Raw genomic sequence first — 26,902 nt, forward strand, 5'->3', positions numbered from 1 at the left:
GGAGCAGAGAGCCTGATGTGGGGCTTGAACTCATGAACCATGAGATCGTGACCTGAGCTGAAGTTGGACACTTAACTGAACCACACAGGTGCCCCCAAAAATTCATTCTTTTTTTTATCTTTTCTGGCCTTTTTGGAATTTTGAAATGAATTGTTGATTATTGGAAACAAAAGAGTAGAAAATTATACCTGCCATCCAGAGCCATATTTGTATTAAAGAGCAGATTATTATGACTTATGGTATATATGGGTTTATTTGTGCTTGACATGATAACAAGTATGTAGGTGAATTAATGTTTTAAAAATGGGAAATACAGTAAAGCATAAAGGATGGCATTCCCTTAAGACTCTCAAATTATTTATAGTCTGGGTCTAACTTTAAAAATGTGTCCATTATATGGGTGCTTGGGTGACTCAGCCGGTTAAAGTGTCTGACTGTTGATTTTAGCTCAGGTCATGATCTCACGGTTCATGGGTTTGAGCCTTGCATTGTGCTCTGTGCTGACAGTGCAGAGCCTGCTTGGGATTCTCCCTCTCTCTCTCTCTCTCTCTCTCTCTCTCTGCCCCTCCCCTGCGTGTTCTCTCCTCTCTCTCTCAAAATAAGAAAATAAACTTAAAAAAAATGTGTCCATCATATAGAGAAATATGGACAGGGGTGACTGGCTGGCTCAGTTGGTAGAGCACGTGACTCTTGATCTTAGGGTTGTGAGAGCCTCATGTTGGGTGTAAAGATAAAAAATAAATTAAAAAATCCTAAAAAAGGAAAGTATGGACAAGCATACAACAGACACTGATGTACTCTCTTATCCACTACTCTGCTCTGTGAAACATCTGTATCTTGCTCTTTTTCTTCAGATTAAACAATAGGAGAGTACATATACAGGGATAAGATCTCACCGTTCTCTTCTCCCACTCCTGAGTTAACCACTGCCAGGGATTTTTTTGGTTGTCTTCATCATGTTTTGGTACTATCATTACATATGACTATACAAGCAGACAATGTATAGTATATGTTCCACGTTTCTAAAACTTTATATAAATGACATCATCTGTGCATATTTTTACGTGATTTGCTTTTTAATGTTTATTTATTTTTGAGAGACAGAGAGAGACAGATAATGAGCAGGGGAGGGAAGAGAGAGACACACAGAATCCAAAGTGGACTCCAGGCTCCGTGCTCTCAGCACAGAGCCTGACCGGGAGCTGGAACCCCCGAACCCTGAGATCATGACCGGAGCCAAAGTCTGATGGTCAACCGACTGAGCCACCCAGGCGCCCTGTATGTGATTTGCTTTTTAAAGTCAACGTTGTGTTTTTAAGATTCATCCATGTTAGTACTCGTAGCTCTGTTTGATTCATGCTCCATTCCCTTCTGTGAGTATCCCACAATTTATTTATATGTTCTTTCGCTGATGGTCATTTACATTATTGCCAGTTTTTCTTTATTACCAACAGCAGTACTGGGAACATTCTTTAAATGTTTCCTTGTGCATATGTATTAGAATTTCTAGACTTCCACATGTAACTGCTGGATTAAAGGATACACATGTCTTTAACTTAATTAGATTTTGCCAACTTGCTCTCCAAAGTGGTGGTGCCAATTTGCACTTGGACTAGGAGTGTCTAAAAGGCCCTTATTTCCCCTGGAGCTCGTCAGCACTTGGTATTATTGGGTTGGTTAATTGCTGCCACTCTGATGAGGGTGAAATTGTCTTGCAGTGTAAACTTAAATAGCATTTCCTGATTATTAACAAAATTGAGTAGGCTTTCATTTTTTTATTGGCCTCCATGTTTCACTTCTGTAATTTGCATGTTCAGGTCTTTGCCTACTTTTTACTGGATTGTTTTTCTATTAAGAATTTCTTTATGTAGTCTGGGTACCAATACTTTATTATATGACTATGAACATCTTGCCTCAGATGATGGCTTGTCTTTTCACTTCACTTATGGTCTCTTTTGGGGTTAGTCATTTAAAAAATTTATTTTTTAAATATGTAGTATAGTCATATGGTGAACAATACTATAAATATAAATGAAATGATGGCTTTTACTCCTGTCCCCATCTGTCCAGCCCTTCAGCACTGTTATTCATTTCTTACACATGCTTCCTGAATTTCTTTATGCACATGCAGGCATGTTCAGATATATATCCCCCTGCGTATAAAATGAAGTCACATGTATTTATCTTTCCCTTTATGGTTTGCATTTTAGTTCCTTGTTTAAGCAATCTTTTTACCCAGAGTGTTGAAGATGTTTTATGTTCTCTTTTAAAGGTTTTATAGTTTTGCTCTATCTTCTTTTAATAGGGATAGTTAATTGTCTTAGGACTACTGACTGAGTCATGCAGGTTTCCTCCCTGGTTTGTTACCCATGCTGCCTCTTTTGGCAAAGTGTCTCGCTCCCGTGTACATGTGGGGTTGTTTTTGGGCTTCCTGCTCAGTTCCGCCGGTGTATCTGTTCATCCCTGAAGCAATACGAATGCTGTAATTACTATAGCTTTATGAGAAATCTTATTTTAAGATCAACTCTGCCGTTCCTTACTCTCCAGATTGTCTTGGCTATGTTTGTCTTCATTGGAATTGGATTAGATTTGATTGGAATTGCATGAAATGTACAGATTAACTTGGGGGAAAACTTTTATTTTTAGAATATTGGGCCTTCCTAGTCATGGACATAGCATATATCATCATTTATATAAGTCTTTTAAGTGTCTTCTTAAAAAAATTTTTTTTTAATGTTTATTTACTTTTGAGAGAGAGACAGAGTGCGAGTGGGGAGGGGCAGAGAGAGAGGGAGACACAGGATCCAAACAGGATCCAGGCTCTGAGCTGTCAGCACAAAGCCTGACGTGGGACTCAACCCCACGAATTGCGAGATCATGACCTGAGTTGAAATCGGGTGCTTAACCAACTGAGCCACCCAGGTGCTCGAGTGTCTTTTATAAACAAAAACTTTTTTGGAGAGTGAGAACACGAGAGCCCAAGTGGGGAAGGGCAGAGGAAGAGGGTGAGAAAGAATCTCAAGTAGGCTCCCCGCCCAGTGCAGAGCCCAATGCGGGGCTCCATCACATGCCTGTGAGATCGTGACCTGAACTGAAATCAAGAGTTAAGCGTTAATCAACTGAGCCATCCAGGCACTGGCCTCCCCCCTCCCCCCCCGCCCAATTGTTTTTTCTAGAAAACACTTACATACCTTTTGGTTAGATTTATTCTTTGGTACCTTGTTTTTTTTTTTTTTTTTTTGCTATTAGAAATGATGCATTCTTGAAAAATTACATTATCCATTGTTGCTTTTATAGACAATCCCAAGTAACTTTTTTATATTGATTGGTAACATCAAACTCTCTTACTTGTGTCTTCAGAAACTCTTGGATTTTCAGCTTATTTACATCTACTGTAAATGATGATATTTTTGTTTTTCCTTCTCAATCTTACGCCTGTTTGCAACTCATTTATTCACCTACCAACCCATATTTACCAGTCAATCAGAGTACTGTACTTGCTAGGGCCTCCAGAAAAGTAGAGGTGACCGTGAACATCTTTGATTCTTTGCTGACTCTAATAGGAAGGACTGTAACATTTCACCTTAAGTATGATGTGGCTTTTATATATTTCCATTAGTTAAGATAGTATTTGCTGCTCTAACAGGTTTGAAAATCTCAGCATCTGTGGCAAAAGGTAGGTTGATTTCTTGCTCACTTAAATTTCAAATTCCGTGTTTCTCATGGGTGGCCAGTTCTCTAACTGATCACACAAAGGACTCGGGTTCTTTCCAGCATGGCCTCTAGGGCACCTGGAAGAGTGGAAGGAACATGGAGGGTCACACATGCAAGAGTTTTATGGGTCAGGTCTGGAAGTGGTGCACATCACCTTGACTTTCTTTCCAGTGGCCCAGACTCTGTCATCTGGCTGCACATATAACTTCAGGGGCTGGGTTCTGTGTACCTATGTGTCTGGAAAGAAGAGGAAGTGAGTTTTGTGACCAGCGGGTTAGTTTTTGCCACGGTCAGCCCCCATACTTGCTGAGCGGCTACTTCAGTCTTCCTCACACACATATAACCTCTCCCCAAGGGATACCCACCAGGTCACACCTAGTCACTATCGCAGATTGAATTCCAGGGGATCTTTAGGTGATGTGCAGGCTCTCTCTGACATTCTTGTGTCCTCTGGTGACCTATGAACTCAAAGACAGGTCCCAGCCTTCCTTCCCCCAGCAAATGACTGGTGGTGAAGCAAGTGCAGGATGAAGCCCAATAAGGCTTGCTATTCAGAAAGGGGAAGGAGAACAGATATCCCACTGTCTCTGGTCACCAGCAATGATTAAATGCTGCCTGGCCGACATTTGGAGGTCCCTCTGCCTGCTCACTTTCAAGTACTAATGTTCGAACCCAAAGGGAATTACTGGAGAGAATTCACAAACCTGATTATCCCCAAGAGAGCCTCCTCCTCTTCCTAAATGGCTAGGAGTTTTTTTTTTTTTATGTTTATTTTTTTATTTGAGAGAGAGAAAGAGAGAGAGAGCAAGCGAGAGTGAGGGCAAGCAGGGGAGGGGCAGAGAGAGAGGGAGACCAAGAATCCACAGTAGGCTCCATGCTGTCAGCATGAAGCCTGACATGGGGCTCGAACTCACAAACTGTGAGATCATGAACTGAGCTGAAGTCAGACTCTCAACCGACTGAGCCACCCAGGCCCCTCTTATTTATTTATTTTTAAATCATGAATGGGTATTGAATTTTATCAAGTGCTTTTTCAGTATCTACTGAAGTGATCAGAGATTTTTCTTTTTTAATGCCTTAATGTAGTGAATTACAGGAATAAATTAGAATTTGTCTATGCTTACATTACTGGGATATGCTCTTCTGGGTCATGAGGCATTATCTTTGAAAGTCTGATCTGCTAGAGTTTTATTTAGAATTTTTCTGTTGTTCATAAGTGAAATTGACCCATAATTTTCATTTCTTTCACTGTTCTCATCTGGCATTTGTTTTAAGAGTTTACTAGCCTCATAAAGCGAATGGAGAAGCTTTTCCTTCTCTATTTTCTGAAACATTTTGTAGAAGATAGAATTGCCTCTTTAAACTGTCTGTGCCTCGTGTTTTTGGTTTTGTCTCTGTGAGCAGATTAACTATCGATTTGCTTTCTTTTATAGGTTTGTTCAGGGTTTCCATTTCTTTTTGACTTTGTGTTGGCAATCCATTTTTCTGGGAAATGGTCCATTTCATATCAGTTTTCATATAGATTTCTTAAAGTTGTTCATAGTAATTCATTATGTTTTTTTTTTTAATATCTCTGCTGGATCTGTGGTAACTTCATCTTTTTTCATTCCTTGTATTGTTTATACTCTGTCCTGATCAGTGTTCCTGTGGGTTTGCTATTTTATTAGTTTTTGCAAAAAAACAAGTTTTTGGTTTTATTAATCCCTTTTTATCATTTCTTTCTCTTAAAAGCGTCTCTGCTCTTCCCTCTTTTTTGCCTCCTATTTTCTTCATGTTTACTGTTCTCTTTGTGATTCCTTGAGTTGAATGCTCACATCTCTGATGTTGAGGCTTTTATTCTTTGCTAATGTAGACATTTATTTTGAACGTACATATTTCCTTCTCTCTGTTGCTTCTGTGCATCATACAAGTTCTGATATATATATATATATATATATATATATATTTATAATATATCAAGTAATATATATAGCTATATCTCTAATAACTCTGATATATATATATATATATATATATATATATATATATATATATCTTTAAACTATCTCAAATAATATTTACAGCTATATCTCTAATAACTCAACCTGAAATATTTTCTGATTTCCATTGGGATTTCTTCTTTGACATATGAATTATTTACAAATTTACATTTAACTCTCCAAATGTGTAGAGGTTCTTGTTACTGATTACTGTTTTATTACATGCTGCTCAGAGAACATGTTTTGTGATTTTGGTCCTGTGGTATTGAACATTTTTTGTGGCATTGTATATTGTACATGGTTAGTTTTTCGTATAGTTTGCCGTAAGCTTGAAAGGATTGAATTTTTCTCTAATTGCAGGGTTCTGTATATATCTGTGAATCAAGCGTATTTATTGTATGGTTCAAATCTTATATATCTTTATCCGTTTTTATTTGCTCAAGACAGTTATTGAAAGAGCTATGCCAAAATCTCCTGAAATGATGGTAAATGTGTCTGTTCCTCCTTATAACACTATTACATTTGCTTTATATATTTTGAAGCTATGTTTTAAAAATTTGTTTTATCTGCCTTGTGAATGGCCACTTTTATCATGCAGTAATTGTCTTTATCCCTGATGTTTGTCTTAAGGTCTACTGTCAGGAATTAGTATGACCAGAAGAGTTGTAGAACAATTTTTTTTGTGTCTGACTTGTATTCTAATCCATTGTTTATCCTTTTTAAATGTATGTCTTTTTTTATTGAGATGGAATTCATACCATAAAAATCACTTTTAAAGTATATAGTTAAGTGGCTTATAGTATATTCACAGAGTTGTGCGATGACCATCACTATCTATGTCTGGAACATTTTCATCTTCTCCAAAGGAAACACTCCCCATTAGCTGTCAGTCTCCATTTTCTCCCTCTTAGCCCTTGGGAACCACACATTTACTTTCTATCTTGATGGATTTGCTTTTTCTGGGCATTTCCTGTAAACGGAATCATACAGGATGTACCCTGGTGTGTCTGGTCTCTTTCACTTGGCATGATGTTGTCAAGGTTCATCGAGTACTTCATTCTTTTTTCTAGCTGAATAATGTTCCACCTGTGTGGGGATACTATATATTGTTGGCCCCTTCATCAGCTAATGGACATTTGCTGATGAAGGGGTCAACACTATATAGTGTTTTCTAATCCATTATTTTTATCTCTGTGTATGCTTGTGTCGTACAGGTTTCTCTTACAAACAACGTAAAACAGAATTATATTCCTAAAACGTAATCTAGTAATCACGTTCAACTGGCAAGCTTCTTCCGTTGTGATTACAGCCTTTAGGATTTATTTTTAGCCTCTTATTTTTGTCATTTCTACTTATTATGCTAGTTCTTTGCCACTTGGATCTCCTCCTTTTTTGCTTTCTGTTGGATTGATAGATTTATTTTTTGTGTGACATTAATTCCCTTTGACTCCATCTATTGGCTTGGAAATCTTACAATTCAGTTTGAAAGCAAAAAAAAAATCTTTCCTTCTTCTTCTTTTCCTTCTTGTTCTCCTCCTCCTCTTCCTCCTCCTGCTGCTGCTGCTGCTTCTTCTTCTTCTTTTTCTTCTTCTTCTTTTAATGTTTGTTTCTTTTTGACAGAGCTGGAGAGAGACTATGAGAGTGAAAGGGGCAGACAGAGAGGGAGACACACCATCCAAAGCAGGTTCCAGGCTCTGAGCTGTCAGCACAGAGCCCGCCCTGGGGATCAAACTCACAAACTGGGAGATTATGACCTGCCCTGAAGTCAGAGGCTTAGACAACTTAGCCACTCAGGCACTCCTCTTTCCTTCCTCTGAACAGTGCAAAGACTTCAGGATGTTTAACTTTGGTGACTTCCCTCTATGTTATGTATCATTGCTGTCCAGTGTTTTAATTTCACTTTGCTTTTCTATCTCTCAGGTTGATAATTCTTACTCTTGGACTTCTCTCCATGTATATATCCTCATTGATTAGTTTCTCAAATTTCTTTCCTTCTCAGTGTAATTTCAGTCTTCTGAAAGTAGACACTTGATGGTTGTTCTGGTGATAATTCTAGATTAACCTTCTTTTCCTTTCAGGCATGTTAAGACCTCATCGTGTGATCTTTTGCATTTTCCTATTGCTGTTAAATCTGTCAGTATGACTGCAGTTCTTTCACAGGTGGACTGTCTTCTTTCTTGGGTTGCTTTGAAATTCTTCTCTTTGGTGATCTTACTACAAGTATGGATTTACTTTTTAAAAATTAAAAAAAATTTCATTTACTTAATTTTTTTAACGTTTATTTATTTTTGAGAGAGAGAGCTTGAGTGGGGGAGGAGCAGAGAGAGACACAGAGTCCAAAGCAGGCTTCAGACTCTAAGCTGTCAGCACAGAGCCCGACGCAGGGCTCAAACCCATGCCCTGGGGGATCATGACCTGAGCCGAAGTCCGACGCCTAACCGACTCAATCACCCAGGTGTCCCTTTGTTTATTTAGATCCAGGATAGTTCCCATCCAGTGTTATATTAGTTTCCGGTGTGCACTGTAGTGATTTCAGCAATCGGGGGATGGCGGAAATAGGTGAACGGGGTCAAAAGTTTGCTTGTTTTGATAAGCGCTGAATGTGGATTTACCTTTACTTTTCCTGCTCCGCGGAGATTTCCTGAGTTTTTTGGCTCATGGATTCCATCGCCTCTCAGCCATAATTGCTGAACATCACCTATGTCCAAACTCCTAGGTCCTAAGTTGGACTTCTCTATTAGATGGGAGTTGCTATTTTTATTTTGTCAGCTCTATTTTTAACCTCTGTCCTAGACCTGCCATCTCTTGATCTCTTTGTGTTCCATTTGGAGCATTTTTGCTGCTCTTGGTCCCAGCGCTAATGTGCTCTTGACTGTATTTATTGAACTTTGCGTTTCTCTTTCTCTCTTTTTCATTTATAGAAGTTTCCCTTGGCTCTTTTTCATCTGGGCCTGTTCTCCTTTTGCAGCTTTTTATTTTTCTTTTGTGATTTTCAATTCCTTCTTTTGATTTTAATCATTTTAAACATGTTTTCTCTTCAACTATTTTAGTATCTGAAGTTCTTGTGGGCTTTATCCTGCTGTTTCTTATGTCTTTTGCACCTGGTGGGTTTTCCCTCATGTGGTTGAGTCATTTTTTATTTTGAGCTCATATTCAACACAGGTTTATCTTTGAGAATCCTGGATGGTCTGGGTGGAAGGCATGTCCCTTTAGAGTGGTTTTCTATTAGTATCCATTGTGTGCCTCGCTGGGGCTGCTGGTCCAGCACTAATTGTTAGGCCCGTTTCTCACTTTGGAGATTCCTGAACCGCAAGGATGGTATAAATTCGAACTCCAAATCTACATGTTGAGTAGGGCCATGACTACTCATTTTTAAGAGAGGCTTTTTCTCTCACCCAGATGCAGAGTCCGATGTTTTTCCTTGTTTCTCTGAACCAATGGTAAAATTTTCTCTAGGATCCTCTTTCCTTGAGAATGTGTCCTGTTGAATATCTCATATTTATTCCAGAGGTTCAGTTTATAGTTCCTCACTTTGCTTGGTTCCCGGGTTTTATTTCTCTTCCTACCTATGTATCCAAACCCAAATCCCAGTTTGCTCATAATTTATCTTCCGATTTATCTTTCTCTGTGTGGTAGCTTTGGTTTCTTTCAGCTCTGCATTTAAGAACATTTGATGTATTTTTTCCAGCATTCCCCAGGTGGGAATAGATTTTTTTGTGTTGGGGGAATGTGGTTCCCTGTATTGCTGGGAACAGAAGTCTTTTAAGAAATATTTTAATTTAAGATATAACATAATACAGAAAACTACATATAACACATACTCAATTATTAAAAATAATAATCGGGGTGCCTGGGTGGCTCAGTCACTTGAGTGTCTGACTTCAGGTCATGATCTTGCAGTTCATGGGTTCGAGGCCCTCGTCCGGCTCTGTGCTGACATCTCAGAGCCTGGAGCCTGCTTCGGATTCTGTGTCTCACTCTCTCTGCCGCTCCCCCACTCATGTGTGCTCTCTCTCTCAAAAATAAATACACATTAAAAGAAAATAATCATCATCACCAGGTCAGGGAATAGAATATTGTCTTTGTGTATCTTCTCAGCAGTAATCTCTTCTCTTCTCTCATTATTCTGACTTTTGTGAAAGTCTTTTTCTATTTGCCTCTTCCTAGTTTTGTTACTTCTATGTGTCCCTGACAAAGTACAGTTTAGTTGAGATTTGACTGTTTTTGGACTATACCTATTCTTGTTCAGTGTTAGTTTTCTGATGCCTCTAATATTGTGTGTAGCTGCACTTAGTTCATTTTCATTGCCATATTCTCTTATGTGAGTATATCATAATGCGTTTGTCATTCTGCCTGTTGAAAGACATTGGAGTTGTTTCCAGTGTTTGCCATTACAGCAAATGCTATGGTGACTCTTGATGAACATGTGTCTTTAAAAAAAAATTTTTTTTTTTACGTTTATTTTTTATTGAGAAACAGAGAGAGATAGAGCATGAGCAGGGAAGGGGCAGAGAGAGGGAGACACAGAATCCAAAGCAGGATCCAGGCTCTGAGCTGTCAGCACAGAGCCTGACATGGGGCTTGAACTCACAGACTGCGAGATCATGACCTGAGCCGAAGTCAGATGCTTAACTGACTAGGCTACCCAGGCGCCCCTTCATGAACATGTGTCTTGCTGCACATGCATGTGGGTCTTTACTGTGCATTTATGTAGGAGTGGAATTGCTGGGGCATGGGTTACACACATCTAAAACTTGTTAGGATAATGCCTAAAAGTTTTCCAATGCGGATGTGCCGGCGTGGGCTCTGCCAGCCATGGGTGAGTGGTCTTGTTGCTCTCTGTAGTCACCATCATTTGTTATTATTAGTCATTTTAATTTTTTCCAGATTGGAATGTATTTGTATCTGAAATACACTGATATTGCTTGATTTTATTTCATTTACTTGATTGCGGATGCGACTGAACATCTTTTTATATGTTGGTTGGCTCACTGGGTTTACTTTTTGTTGTTGTGGAAATGAAGGAATATATATATTCTCCTATAACTTAAAAAAAAAGCTTATTTGTTTTGAGAGGGAGAGAGGGAGCATGAGTAGGGGAGGATCAGAGAGAGAGAGGGAAAAAGAGGATTCCAAGTGCAGAGCCCAATGAGGGGCTTGAGCTCACGAACCATGAGATCGTGATCTGACCTGAAACCAAGGGTCAGATGCTTAACCGCTGAGCCAGCCATGTATCCCAAGAGCATACCTTTTAAATTTTAATGTCGGTAGGCTTATTCATCTTTTTTTTGGGTATCTTTTCAAAAAATTTTTTTCCAACTTTAAAGTCCTAAAGATGTTCTTTATTTTCTTCTAAATGTTACTTTGTAAAATGTACTCAGAAATGATTTTTTTTTTTTGTATAGGGTGAGACAGGGTCCACTTCTTTCCCCTTAAGGATACCCATTTTCCTTAGTACCATTTATTGAAAGAAGTTCATCTTTTTCTCACCAATCTACAATTCTACCCCTGCTATATATAAAATTTCCATGTATTTATATATCTCTTTCTGATTTCTCTATTCACTTCCAATCATCTTTCAAAAAAAATTTTTTTAATGTTTATTTATTTTGAGAGAAAGAGAGCGTGAGGGGGAGAGGGACAGAGAGAGAGGGAGACACAGAATCTGAAGCAGGCTCCAGGCTCTGAGCTGTCAGCACAGAGCCCAATGCGGGGCTCGAACTCACAAACTGTGAGACCATGACCTGAGCTGAAGTCGGACGCTCAACCGACTGAGCCACGCAGGTGCCCCTACTTCCATTGATCTTTGAGTAATGCTGTTCAATTTCACATTGTCTTAATTATCATACTTTTATATTAAGTCTTTTATTTGATAAGGCCAGTCCCTCCAAGCCTTTTTTTAAAAAAAGAATTTCTTAGTTATTTGTGGCCTTTCAGACTTCTTTATAAATTTTAGAATTAGCTTGTCACAATTACCTCTTGAAATTATGATTGAGATTATAATTGTTCTGTAAATCATTTGGGGAAAATTGAACATCATTATATTATTAAATCTTCCAGTTCATCAGCATGGTCTATCTCTCCACTTACTGTCTTCACTGTCTCTCATTTCAAGTTCTCTTCAAAGAGATCTTGTAGATTTTATTGATTTTATTCTTGGGTACTTTTGGAAAAATGCCATTGTAAAGGGTATCTTTCAAAAGAATAATTTTTATTTTTACTCTTTGTCCTGGTATATAGAAATGTAATTGATTTTGTTGTACTCTTGTTTTAATCCAGTAACCTTACTAAACCCTCATAAATTTTAATCATGTATCTTATATATATATATATATTCATTTGAATTTGCTACCCATTTAATCATATAATCTTGTTTCTTTCTTTCAAATCTTTACACCTTCTAATTAATTTCTTGTCTTATTAATCTGGCTAGGATCACAGTGTTCGGGGCTGAATTGGAGTGGCAATAGTGGGATCTTTGTCTTGTTCCCTGTCTGAAAGGGAGCACTTTTTTTTTTTTTTTCCTGTCACAGGTTTGTTTGTCCAAACAGCACAGGAGGACCCCAGCTCCATGCAGACAGAAGACCCAGGGTCACACCGGTCCTTCTTCCTCAGATTGATAGATAGAGCCTCTGCATTGGAGCCTTTGTGGTGGCTTGGGCACTTGTGGGAGTCTGAGCTGCAGAAGGAGCTGGAACCTGGGCCTTGGTCTGAGCCTTGGCCTTGGCCTTAGCCTTTGACCCACAGAGCCTGAGACCTTGACATTGTGGGCATGAACCCATTTCTTGAGCTTGGGGAAAGCAGTGTAGGTAGGTCGACTGAGGTTGCAGCTGTCACCCTTTGGGATCTTGGGCTTGGTTCCTTAGGCTTGACGAGGACCTAGACAGTTTTGGCACGTGCGCGCTCATGGCCTTGGCATTGTTGGCCTGCATCCTCTTCAGGCCTTTTTGGTTGTGCTTCTTGGCAAACAGTATGTTTCTTAAGAATTTGGGTCTCCTCCCTTAAGGGATTCATATCTTTATGACCAGGTTTTCTTGATGCCATTTCTGTGTCATTTTCACGACTGATTGTGTGTGGTGTGGTTTGTGGATCTGGCTGTGCCTGTATTGAAGCCCACCGCTCCTGAAGCACCTCAGTTTGGAAAGCAAAGAAAGGGAACACTTCAAGTGTTTTACCATGAAGAGGGTTTTCTATAGATTTTCATGTCAGTTAAGAAAGATTCTTCATCATCAGGGAAATACAAATCAAGACCACAATGAGATACAACCTCACACCTGTCAGAATGGCTAACATTAACAACTCAGGCAACAACAGATGTTGGCAAGGATGCGGAGAAAGAGGCTCTCTTTTGCACTGCTGGTAGGAATGCAAACTGGTGCAGCTGCTCTGGAAAACAGTATGGAGTTTCCTCAAAAAGTTAAAAATAGAGCTACCCTATGACCCAGCAATTGCACTACTAGGTATTTATCCACGGGTACAAAAATACAGATTTAAAGGGACACATGCCTGTTTCAAAGGGACATATACACCCCCATGTTTATAGCAGCACTATCAACAATAGCCAAAGTATGGAAAGAGCCCAAATGTCCATCAATGGATGAATGCATAAAGAAGATGTGTGTATGTGTGTGTGTATCTATCTATCTATCTATCTATCTAGATATATACACACACACACACACACACATACACACACATACATACAAACATACATACACACATACATACATGCATACAATGGAGTATTATTTGGCAATCAAAAAGAATGAAATCTTGCCATTTACAATTACGTGGATGAAACTGGAGTCTACTATGCTAAGTGAAATTAGAGAAAGACAAATATCATATGGCTTCACTCATATGAGGACTTTAAGAGACAAAACAGATGAACATAAGGGAAGGGAAACAAAAATAATATAAAAACAGGGAGGGGGACAAAACAGAAGAGACTCATAAATATGGAGAACAAACTGAGGGTTACTGGAGGGGATGGGGGATGGGCTAAATGGGTAAGGGGCACTAAGGAATCTACTCCTGAAATCGTTGTTGCACTATATGCTAACTAATTTGGATGTAAATTTGAAGAAATAAAAAATAAAACAAGTTAAAAAAAAATTAAGGGGCACATGCACGTTGATAGCAACACTATCAACAATAGCCAAATTATGGAAAGAGCCAAATGTCCATCAACTGATGATACACACACACAAATGCAGATATATACAATAGAATATTGCATGATGATCAAAAAGAATGAAATCTTGCCCTTTGCAACAATGTAGATAGAACTAGAGTGTATTATGCTAAGCGAAATAAGTCATTCAAAGAAAGACAAATATCATGTGATTTCACTCATGTGGAATTTAAGAAACAATACAGATGAGCATAGGGGAAGGGAAGGAGAAATGAGATAAAAACGGAGAGGGAGGCAACCCATAAGACTCTCTTAAATACAGAGAACAAACTGAGGATTGCTGGAGGGTGTTGGGCAGGGGATGGGCTGAATGGGTGATGGGCATTAAGGAGGGCACTTGTTGGGAGGAGCAATGGGTGTTTTATTTAAGTGATGAATCACTAAATTCTACTCCTGAAACCAATACTCCACGATATGTTAACTAACTTGAATGTAAATTAAAAAAAAATTAAGTATCTATAACAAAAGAAAATTTCTTTGTTTCTCCTTTGCAAAGAGGAGACCAAGAATGTGAATGAATTTAGTATTTTTTCATTGCTTTTACTACATCTCTTGAAATGCTCATGTTTTTCCTCCTTAAATTGGTATTGTAGTAAATTACATCAATCATTTTTTCCTTGTGTTAAATCAACTTTGCATTTCCAGGATTAATCCAACTTAGTCATAATGTGCTATTCTTTTTTTTAAGTGGCTGTATTCCTTTGCTGATATTTTGTTTAGGATTTTGGAATCTATATTATCAGTAACTAGGCTAGTAATTTTCCCACTCTTGGGTTGATCCTGTCGATTTTCATATAAAAGAGTTATTCTAGGATCACAACATGAATAGGGAATTATTTTGATTGCTTTCTTTTCTCAGGATGAGTTTGTATAAATTGGTGTTATATGTTCCTTAAATGTTTGATAGAATTTACTAGTGACACCATCTGGGCTTAGAAGTTTTGAAATTTAAAAAAATTTTGGGGTAATTGTAGGTTCACATGTAGTTGTAAGAAAGAAATTGTGGTTTATATACACAATGGAATACTACGTGGCAATGAGAAAGAATGAAATATGGCCTTTTGTAGCAAACGTGGATGAAACTGGAGAGTGTTATGCTAAGTGAAATAAGTCCTAAAGAGAAAGACAGATACCATATGTTTTCACTCTTAGGTGGATCCTGACAAACTTAACAGAAGACCATGGGGGAGGGGAAGGAAAAAAAAAAGAGATTAGAGTGGGAGAGAGCCAAAGCATAAGACTCTTAAAAACTGAGAACAAACTGAGGGTTGATGGGTGGGAGGGAGGAGAGGGTGGGTGATGGGTATTGAGGAGGGCACCTGTCTGAATGAGCACTGGGTGTTGTATGGAAACCAATTTGACAATAAATTTCTTATTTAAATAAAAAAAAAAAGAAATAATACAGAGAGATCCCATGGACTCTTGATCCAGATTGATCCAAAGGTAATATGTTGTAAAACCGCAGTACAATACCATGACTACGGTATTGACATTGACACAATCAAGACACAGTATTTATATCACCACCAAGATTTCATGTTTTCCTTTAAAAAAAAAACTTTTTTTTTAACATTCATTTTTGGGAGACAGAGACAGAGCATGAGCAGGGGAGGGGCAGAGAGAGAGGGAGACAAATAATCTGAAACAGGCTCCAGGCTCTGAGCTGTCAGCATAGAGACTGACATGGGGCTTGAACTCACAAACCAGGAGACCATGACCTGAGCTGAAGTTGGATGCTTAACTGACTGAGCCACCCAGGTGCCCCTCATGTTTTACTTTTATTATTATTATTATATAAATTCAGAGAGAGCACACAAGTGGGAGAGAAGGGCAGAGAGAGAGAGAGAGAGAGAGAGAGAGAGAGAGAGAGAGAGAATCTTAAGCAGGCCCCACTGCAAGCCTCCATCACATGACCCTGGGCTCATGATCTGAGCCAAAATCAAGAATCAGATGCTCAACCGACTGAACCACCCAGGTGCCCTGCACATTGTCCTTTTAAAACTATTCCCACTTTGCTCCAACCTTCGTACCATTTTTATATCTCTGACAACCATTAATCTGTTCTCCATTTTTGTAATTTTGCCTTTTCAGCAATGTTGTATGAATGGAATCATATATGCAGTGCGCAGCCTTTTGATAGTGACCTTTGCACTCAGCATCATTCTCTGGAGACTCCCTCGCAGTTGTTGCATGTGTCTGCATGTGTCAGAACTTTCTCCACTATACCACTGGTTAGAGTTCCTGGGTCTGGATGTGTCACAGTTTGTTGAATTGTTCACCCATTGAAGAACATCTGGGCTGCTTCCAGTTTGAGGCTGTTATGAATTAAGGTGCCATTTGTAAATGGGTTTTTGTGTGAAGATCAGTTCTCATTTCTGTGGGATAGATGGCCAGGAGTGTAATCAGTGGGTCATATGGTAGTATGTACTACTGATTGAAAACAGCTGAACTGCTCGGTGGTTTTCCAGAGTAGCTGCACCGTGCTACGTTCCCATCTGCAGTGTGGGAGCTGTCCAGTTCTGTATCCTCAGTAGCATTTGGTGCTGTCACTATTTTTTATTTTAGGAGAGTAGTATTTTAGCAATCCTGGTAGGCATATAGTGAGACTTCACTGTGGCTTCCACTGGCATTTCCCTTTTGGGTAATGATGTTGCACACTTTTTCATGTGTTACTTACCCTGTGTATATCCTCTTTGATGAAATGTTTTTGAATTTTGGAATTCATGCCCTCTGCGCATTTTCTAATTGGATTGCTTGCTAGTTTACTGTTGATGTTGAGTGTTCTTTGTGTATTGTAGATACTAGTCTTTGTTGGGTAGATGGTTTGCAAGTGTCTTCTCCCTCTTTATAGCTTGTGTTTTCATTCTTTTAACAGGATCTTTCACACAGCAAAAGTTTGTAATTTCGATGAATTCTAGTTTGTCAGATTTACCTTTATGGATCATGTTTTTGGCATCAAAAGGTCCTGAAGGGGCCCTAGGTCCTGATGAGTTTCTGCTGTTTTTTTTTTAAACTTTGTAGTTTTATCTTTTACATTTAAGTTCATGATCTGTTTCGACTTAAGCTGAAACTGTTCTACTTCCTTTTCCTCCTCCTCCTCCTTCTCCTCCTCTTTCTTCCTGTAGGAGTATAATGGCTTTAGGGCCATTTATTGGAAAGGCTGTCTTTCCTCAGTTGAATTGCTTTTGCACCTTTGCAAAATTCAGCGATGAGAGCATTCCCACTCATGTTGCCTCATTCCCAATTACATCATCCAGGGTCCAATCAGGAGGTCAAATCCATACTGCTTGAAGAGCAGAATGTAATATAAATAATTCTTTTTTTTTTCAATATATGAAATTTATCGTCAAAGTGGTTTTCATACAACTCCCAGTGCTCATCCCAAAAGGTGCCCTCCTCGATACCCATCACCCACTCTCCCTTCCCTCCCATCCCCCATCAACCCTCAGTTTGCTCTCAGTTATTAAGAGTCTCTTATGCTTTGGCTCTCTCCCACTCTAGCCTCTTTTTTTTCCTTCACCTCCCCCATGCGTTTCTGTTAAGTTTGTCAGGATCCACCTAAGAGTGAAAACATATGGTATCTATCTTTCTCTGTATGACTTGTTTCACTTAGCATCACACTCTCCAGTTCCATCCACGTTGCTACAAAAGGCCATATTTCATTCTTTCTCATTGCCACGTAGTATTCCATTGTGTATATAAACCATAATTTCTTTATCCATTCATCATTTTATGGACATTTAGGCTCTTTCCATAATTTGGCTATTGTTGAGAGTACTGCTATAGACATTGGGGTACAAGTGCCCCTATGCATCAGTAGCCCTGTATCCCTTGGGTAAATTCCTAGCAGTGCTACTGCTGGGTCATAGGGTAAGTCTATTTTTAATTTTTTGAGGAACCTCCACCCTGTTTTCCAGAGTGGCTGCACCAGTTTGCATTCCCACCAAGAGTGCAAGAGGGTTCCCATTTCTCCACATCATATCCAGCATCTATAGTCTCCTGATTTGTTCATTTTGGCCACTCTGACTGGCGTGAGGTGATACCTGAGTGTGGTTTTGATTTGTATTTCCTTGATGAGGAGTGACGTTGAGCATCTTTTCATGTGCCTGTTGGCCATTCGGATGTCTTCTTTAGAGAAATGTCTATTCATGTTTTCTGCCCATTTCTTCACTGGGTTATTTGTTTTTTGGGTGTGGAGTTTGGTGAGCTCTTTAGATTTTGGATACTAGCCCTTTGTCCGATATGTCATTTGCAAATATCTTTTCCCATTCCGTTGGTTGCCTTTTAGTTTTGTTGGTTGTTTCCTTTGCTGTGCAGAAGCTTTTTATCTTCATAAGGTCCCAGTAGTTCATTTTTGCTTTTAATTCCCTTGCCTTTGGGGATGTGTCAGGTAAGAAATTGCTACGACTGAGGTCAGAGAGGTCTTTTCCTGCTTTCTCCTCTAGGGTTTTGATGGTTTTCTGTCTCACATTCAGGTCCTTTATCCATTTTGAGTTTATTTTTGTGAATGGTGTGAGAAAGTGGTCTAGTTTCATCCTTCTGCATGTTGCTGTCCAGTTCTCCCAGCACCATTTGTTAAAGAGACTGTCTTTTTTCCATTGGATGTTCTTTCCTGCTTTGTCAAAGATTAGTTGGCCATACGTTTGTGGGTCTAGTTCTGGGGTTTCTATTCTATTCCATTGGTCTATGTGTCTGTTTTTGTGCCAATACCATGCTGTCTTGATGATGACAGCTTTGTAGTAGAGGCTAAAGTCTGGGATTGTGATGTCTCCTGCTTTGGTCTTCTTCAAAATTACTTTGGCTATTCGGGGCCTTTTGTGGTACCATATGAATTTTAGGATTGCTTCTTCTAGCTTTGAGAAGAATGCTGGTGCAATTTTGATTGGGATTGCATTGAATGTGTAGATAGCTTTGTGTAGTATTGACATTTTGACAATGTTTATTTTTCCAATCCATGAGCACTGAATATTTTTCCATTTCTTTATATCTTCTTCAATTTCCTTCATAAAGTTTCTATAGTTTTCAGCATACAGATCTTTTACATCTTTGGTTAGATTTATCCCTAGGTATTTTATGCTTGTTAGTGCAATTGTGAATGGGATCAGTTTATTTGTCTTTCTGTTGCTTCATTATTAGTGTATAAGAATGCAACTGATTTCTGTACATTGATTTTGTATTCTGCAATTTTGCTAAATTCATGTATCAGTTCTAGCAGACTTTTGGTGGAGTCTATTGGATTTTCCATGTATAATATCATGTCATCTGCAAAAAGTGAAAGCTTGACTTCCTCTTTGCCAATTTGATGCCTTTGATTTGATGCCTTGATTTTGTTGTCTGATTGCTGATGCTAGAACTTCCAACACCATGTGTTCCTGATCTCAGGGAAAAAGCTCTCAGTTTTTCCCCATTGAGGATGATGTTAGCTGTGGGCTTTTCATAAATGGCTTTTATGATGTTTAAGTATGTTCCTTCTATCCCGACTTTCTCGAGGGGTTTTATTAAAAAACGTTGCTGAATTTTGTCAAAGGCCTTTTCTGCATCGATTGACAGGATCATATGGTTCTTATCTTTTCTTTTATTAATGTGATGTATCACGTTGATTGATTTGTGAATGTTGAACCAGACTGCAGCCCAGGAATGAATCCCACTTGATCATGGTGAATAATTCTTTTTATAAGCTGTTGAATTCGATTTGCTAGTATCTTATTGAGAATTTTTGCATCCATATTCATCAGGGATATTGGCCTGTAGTTCTCTTTTTTTTACTGGGTCTCTGTCTGGTTTAGGTATCAAAGTAATACTGGCTTCATAGAACAAGTCTGGAAGTTTTCCTTCCCTTTCTATTTTTTGGAATAACTTGAGAAGGGTAGGTAGTATCTCTGCTTTAAATGTCTGGTAGAACTCCCCTGGGAAGCCATCTGGTCCTGGACTCTTATTTGTTGGGAGATTTTTGATAACTGATTCAATTTCTTCACTGGTTATGGGTCTGTTCAAGCTTTCTATTTCCTCCTGATTGAGTTTTGGAAGCGTGTGGGTGTTTAGGAATTTGTCCATTTCTTCCAGGTTGTTCAATTTGTTGGCATATAATTTTTCATAGTATTCCCTGATAATTGCTTGTATTTCTGAGGGATTGGTTGTAGTAATTCCATTTTCATTCATGATTTTATCCATTTGGGTCCTCTCCCTTTTCTTTTTGAGAAGCCTGGCTAGTGGTTTATCAATTTTGTTTATTTTTTAAAAAAAACCAACTCTTGGTTTCATTGATCTGCTCTACAGTTTTTGTAGATTCTATATTGTTTATTTCTGCTCTGATCTTTATTATTTCTCTTCTTCTGCTGGGTTTAGGCTGTCTTTGCTGTTCTGCTTCTATTTCCTTTAGGTGTGCTGTTAGATACTGTATTTGGGATTTTTCTTGTTTCTTGAGATAGGCTTGGATTGCAATGTATTTTCCTCTCAGGACTGCCTTCGCTGCATCCCAAAGCGTTTGGATTGTTGTATTTTCATTTTCGTTTGTTTCCATATATCTTTAAATTTCTTCTCTAATTTCCTGGTTGACCCACTCATTCTCTAGTAGGGTGTTCTTTAACCTCCATGCTTGTGGAGGTTTTCCAGACTTTTTCCTGTGGTTGATTTCAAGCTTCATAGCATTGTGGTCTGAAAGTATGCATGGTATGATCTCAATTCTTGTATACTTATGAAGGGCTGTTTTGTGACCCAGTATGTGATCTATCTTGGAGAATGTTCCATGTGCACTCAAGAAGAAAGTATATTCTGTTGTTTGGGATGCAGAGTTCTAAATATATCTGTCAGGTCCATCTGATCCAATGTATCATTCAGGACCCTTGTTTCTTTATTGACCGTGTGTCTAGATGATCTATCCATTTCTGTAAGTGGGGTGTTAAAGTCCCCTGCAATTACCACATTCTTATCAATAAGGTTGCTTGTGTTTGTGAGTAATTGTTTTATATATTTGGGGGCTCCCGTATTCGGCACATAGACATTTAAATTGTTAGCTCTTCCTGATGGATAGACCCTGTAATTATTATATAATGCCCTCTTCATCTCTTGTTACAGCCTTTAATTTGAAGTCTAGTTTGTCTCATATAAGTATGGCTACTGCAGCTTTCTTTTGACTTCCAGTAGCGTGATAAATAGTTCTCCATCCTCTCACTCTCAATCTGAAGGTGTCCTCAGGTCTAAAATGAGTCTCTTGTAGACAGCAAATAGATGGGTCTTGTTTTTTTATCCATTCTGATAACCTATGTCTTTTGGTTGACACATTTAGTCCATTTACATTCAGTGTTATTATAGAAAGATATGGGTTTAGAGTCATTGTGATGTCTGTATGTTTTATGCTTGTAGCGATGTCTCTGGTACTTTGTCTCACAGGATCCCCCTTAGGATCTCTTGTAGGGCTGGTTTAGTGGTGACGAATTCCTTCAGTTTTTGTTTGTTTGGGAAGACCTTTATCTCTCCTTCTATTCTGAATGACAGACTTGTTGGATAAAGGATTCTCGGCTGCATATTTTTTTCTGTTCCTCACATTGAAGATCTCCTGCCATTCCTTTCTGGCCTGCCAAGTTTCAGAAGAGAGATCGGTCACGAGTCTTATAGGTCTCCCTTTATATGTTAGAGCGTGTTTATCTGTAGCTGCTTTCAGAATTTTGTCTTTATCCTTGTATTTTGCCAGTTTGACCATGATATGTCGTGCAGAAGATTGATTCAGGTTACATCTGAAGGGAGTTCTCTGTGTCTCTTGGATTTCAATCCCTTTTTCCTTCTCCAGATCAGGGAAGTTCTCAGCTATGATTTCTTCAAGTACACCTTCAGCACCTTTCCCTCTCTCTTCCTCCTCTGGAATACCAATTATGCATAGATTATTTCTCTTTAGTGCATCATTTAGTTCTCTAATTTTCCCCTCATACTCCTGGATTTTTTTATCTTTTTCTGAGCTTCCTCTTTTTCCATAATTTTATCCTCTAGTTCACCTATTCTCTCCTCTGCCTCTTCAATCCGAGCCATGGTCATTTCCATTTTATTTTGCAGCTCGTTTATAGCAGTTTTTAGCTCCTCCTGACTGTTCCTTAGTCCCTTGATCTCTGTAGCAGTAGATTCTCTGCTGTCCTCTATACTGTTTTCAAGCCCAGTGATTAATTTTATGACTATTATTCTAAATTCACTTTCTGTTATATTGTTTAAATCCTTTTTGATCAGTTTGTTAGCTGTTGTTATTTCATGGAGATTCTTTTGAGGAGAATTCTTCTGTTTGGTCATTTTGGAAGTCCCTGGAGTGGTGCGGGACTGCGGGGCACTTCTCCTGTGCTGTCTTGAGTAACTTGTGTTGGTGGGCGGGGCCACAGTCAGACCTGATGTCTGCCCCCAGCCCACCGCTGGTGCCACAGTCAGACTGGTGTGTACATTCTCTTCCCCTCTCCTAGGGGCGGGATTCACTGTGGGGTGGTGTGGCCTGTCTGGGCTACTTGCACACTGCCAGGCTTGTGGTGCTGGGAATCTGGCATATTAGCTGGGGTGGCTCGGCAAGGTGCACAGGGGCGGGAGGGGCAGGCTCAGCTTGCTTATCCTTCGGTGATCCCCTTCGGGAGGGGCCCTGCGGTACCAGAAGGGAGTCAGACCCGCTGCCGGAGGGATGGATCCGCAGAAGCACAGCGTTGGGTGTCTGCGCGCAGTGCAGGCAAGCTCCCTGGCAGGAACTGGTTCCCTTTGGGATTTTGGCTGGGGGATGGTCCAGGGAGATGGCGCTGGCGAACGCCTTTGTTCCCCCCCAAGCTGCGCTCTGTCATCCGGGGTTCAACAACTCTCCCTCCCGTTGTCCTCCAGCCCTCCTGCTCTCCGAGCAGAGCTGTTAACTTATAACCTTCCAGATGTTAAGTCCTGCTTGCTGTCTGAACACACTCCATCGCTTTTGCCAGCCCCCTCTCGCTTTTGCCAGCCAGACTTGGGGGCTCTGCTTGGCAGGCAGGCTGCCCCTCCGCCCCGGCTCCCTCCCACCAGTCTGTGTAGCGCGCACCGCCTCTCCGCCCTTCCTACCCTCTTCTGTGGGCCTCTCGTCTACACTTGGAGAATCTGTTCTGCTAGTCTTCTGGCGGTGTTCTGGGTTATTTAGGCAGGTATAGGTGGAATCTAAGTGATCAGCAGGATGTGGTGAGCCCAGCGTCCTCCTACACTGCCATCTTCCCCCACCCTCAATAATTCCTAATTAGTATCAGGTGGTTAACTACCAAAAGAGGTTGAAGAGGATTTTATAGGATCCCAGAGAACGACATGCAAAGAAGTTGTTCACACCCTCGTACAGAGGAAGAGTGGATAGTGAAGGAACAGGGGACCTAGGAAGCCGTGCCCCATCCCTCCATGGAGGCTAGCATTCAAATGCCTTCGAGGAGGGCACGGGTACTCTAGGGACACAGGGCCTTCCTAGTGCTGAAGAAACTTGTCAGAGGCAGTGAGCAACAGCTGGTTTGCCAGGTGGGGAGATAGCTTCCTGAGGGTGTGTCTGGAGCTATAGCAGAAGGGGCTCCTAGGCTGTGGCTGTGTGGTCTGGGACTCCTGCTTTCCAGGTGAGAACATGGCATCCTGCCGTGTCCCTGCCAGTGCAGGGGGCCTATGTGTGAGGGCAGCTGACATGAGCACTGGTGAGTTGTTCCCACACCAGTCCTCTACTTAGTGAAAATGAAGGGGAAACTGGACTCCGATGGCAAAGTGCCGTCTTGCCACTCCTGACCCCCACTGTCTCCAGAGCTCTCTGGAGATAAGTCGTAACGCTGAGGCGAGTGGCACGGAGTTCACTCCGGGATCACAATGCAGGCGAACGAGGGGGTGGGAAATAATAAACTCTTCACTGTCATACAGTCTTAAGGGAAGGTGTATTATGGTTCTCCAGAGAAAGAGAACCACCAGAAGAATGTATGTGTGAATGTGGGTCGGTGACTATCTCTGTTTTTGTCTGTCTGTCTGAGGGAATCAGCTCATGTGATGGTGGAGGCTGGTGAGTCGAAAATCCGTGGGCAGGTAGGCTGGCAGGCTGAAGAGTGGGAGGCATTTATGCCACAGTCCGAGTCCAAAGGCCGTTTGCTGGCAGAATTCCTTCTCTTTCTAAGGAGGTCACTTCTTTTTCTTCCATCCATCCTGCCTTCCTGCCTTCCTGCATTCATTCATTCATTCATTCGTTCATTCATTATTTTATTGTATTTATTTATTTAAAAAAAAATTTTTTTTTTCAACGTTTTTATTTATTTTTGGGACAGAGAGAGACAGAGCATGAACGGGGGAGGGGCAGAGAGAGAGGGAGACACAGAATCGGAAACAGGCTCCAGGCTCCGAGCCATCAGCCCAGAGCCTGACGCGGGGCTCGAACTCATGGACCGCGAGATCATGACCTGGCTGAAGTCGGACGCTTAACCGACTGCGCCACCCAGGCGCCCCATCATTCATTATTTTAGAGATAGAGCACAAGTAGAGGAGAGGGGGAGCGAGAGAATCTCAAGCAGACTACACACTGAGCATGGAGCCTGATGTGGGACCTCCATCCCATGACCTGAGCCAAAATCAAGAGTCAGACCCTCAAGGGACTGAGCCACCCAGGTGCCCCATAAGGAGGTCACCTTTTTTCTATCAAAGCTTTCGGCTGGTTGTATGAAGACCACCTACACTGTGAGTAATCTGCTTGTTTCATTCAAGTGATTTAAATGTTAATGTCATGAAAAATAGCTTCATAGAAACATCTAGGTTAATGTTTGTCTGGGTACCATGACCTAGTCAGGTTGACAATGAAATGAACAGTCACAGAAGGCTCTCAGTCTTTCACCGTTAAATGTGGTGTTAGCTGTAAGGTTTTAGCAGGTGCCCTTTATCCGGCTGAGGATGCTTCTTTCTCTTCCTTCTTTGCTAAGAGTTTTTTGTTTTTGTCATGGTCAAGTGTGGAATTTTATCAAGTTCTTTTTCTGCTTCTCTTGACATGATCACATGCTTTTTCTGTTTTTACTCTGTTAGTGTGGTAAATTACATTGATTTTCAAATGAAAATCCAATCTTGCTTTTTGGGATAAGTTCTACTTGCTCATGATATATTATTCTATTTATATATTATTGGATTAAGATTGTTAAAATGTTTCTAAGGAAATTTGTATCTGTATTCTTGTTCTTGAGAGATAGTACCGTGTGTGTGTGTGTGTGTGTGTGTGTGTTGTAATTTTTTGGGTCTTATTTGGTATCTCGATAACGTTTGCCTCACAGAATCAGTCAGGAAGTGTCGTCCCCTCCCCCATATTTTTCTGGAAGAATTTTTGTAGAATTGGTACCATTTCTTAAATATTTGGCAGAATGTACCAATCAAATCATTTGGCCTAGAATTTTCTTTGTGGAATGTTTCCATTTGTGAATTTATTTTCTTCAATAGATGTAGAGTTCTACAGGTAGTCTGTTTCTTCTTGAGTGACCTTTGGTAGTTTGTCCTTTTCAAGTTTGATGATTGGAATACTGGAGACGTAAATGTGACTTTATATCAATATTTCCAATCCATATTTATATTATAGGGTTTTTCATGAACTTTTTTGAGATTACATTTGTATCTCTTTTCTTGTGTGTTAACATAAATCCTGTGGTAGTTTTTAACATTGTTCACCGATAAGTTTTCAGCTGCGTGTGGATGCGTGAGACACTGAACTTCCTGACCCTTTTAGTGGGATATGCCCCCTTGACATAGTTCTGGCCAATGAAGTGTAAGGAGAAACAGCGTATTTTCACTCCCAGGCTAGATCACTTAATGCATGAGTCTGGCTTCCATTCTCTTTTTCCCAGCCTCAGCAAGTATAGAAATGTATGAGATGGAGTATTTATCAGTCTTGGTCCTTGAGAAACTATAATGAGCAGAGCATTCTGACAGTGTCTCCTTGAATGTATGGCATGTGCAAGAAATAAATCTTGTTGTTTGAGGCCGCTGAGGTGTGAAGTTGATAGTGCGTGCAGCAAAATCTCCTGTCCTGATTGATACTGTTTCTTCTTAGCTTTATCCTGCTTACTACATAACATAGCTTCAGAATAACACTACAAATAACATTAATAATAATATATCATTATTAAATTATATATGATCCACATAGTATTCTAATATTATTAGTGATAACACTACTGGGTGAGGCTTAATGTTTTTTTTTGCAGTTCATGTAGCTCTTAATATGACCTACTACTACCGAGCCTCACGAAATGACTGTGTCCCAAGTACCTTGAAATGATCATTGTCTTTCTGGAATTATGTTACCCATTTTGTATATTGCTGAGACATCCTTAAACTGAATTTGAGGCTTAAGGTTTTTTTGAGCCACATGGGTGATTTGAGTTTGGTGTGCAGACGTGATTACAAGCTCTTAGCCCTTCTGCCCACCACCCCCAGCACTAAGGTAACTTCCTTAGAATTCTCTGGGGCTTGGGCAGGAACCAGCCAGTAGACTTCTAGTTCACCCTTAGCTGAGGGTTTAGCCCTTTGAGGCCCTGGCCCCCTCTGAGAGAGGGTTCCCACCAGACTCTCACCTTGGGTAGGTCCTGCCCATGTGCCCCCGAGGCTGTCAGAGTGAAATCTTGACTTGGCTCTGGGAGACCAGTGCTCTCATGACACTGGTAGCCTCAAGGCCCTGCTTCCATCAGTGGGTTCTCACTCTCTTTTCACCTCCTTGGTGTTCAAGAAGGTGTTCTCTTGAAAAATTTTTTTCTTTGTATTTTTTTTAAAACAGTGTTTTTAACATTTTTTTAAAAATTAAATTTATTGTCAGATTGGTTTCCATACAACATCCAGTGCTCATCCCAAAAGGTGCCCTCCTCAGTGCCCATCACCCACCCTCCCTTCCCTCCCTCCCACTCCCCATCAACCCTCAGTTTATTCTCAGTTTTTAAGACTCTCTCATGGTTTGGCTCCTTCCCTCTCTAAACGTTTTTTTTCTTCCTTCCCCTCCCCCATGGTCTTCTGTTAAGTTTGTCAGGATCCACATAAGAGTGAAAACATATGG

This window comes from Herpailurus yagouaroundi, unplaced genomic scaffold (genome assembly GCF_014898765.1).
Source record: "Herpailurus yagouaroundi ecotype Mexico unplaced genomic scaffold, PumYag 192, whole genome shotgun sequence".
Lineage (NCBI taxonomy): Eukaryota > Metazoa > Chordata > Mammalia > Carnivora > Felidae > Herpailurus > Herpailurus yagouaroundi.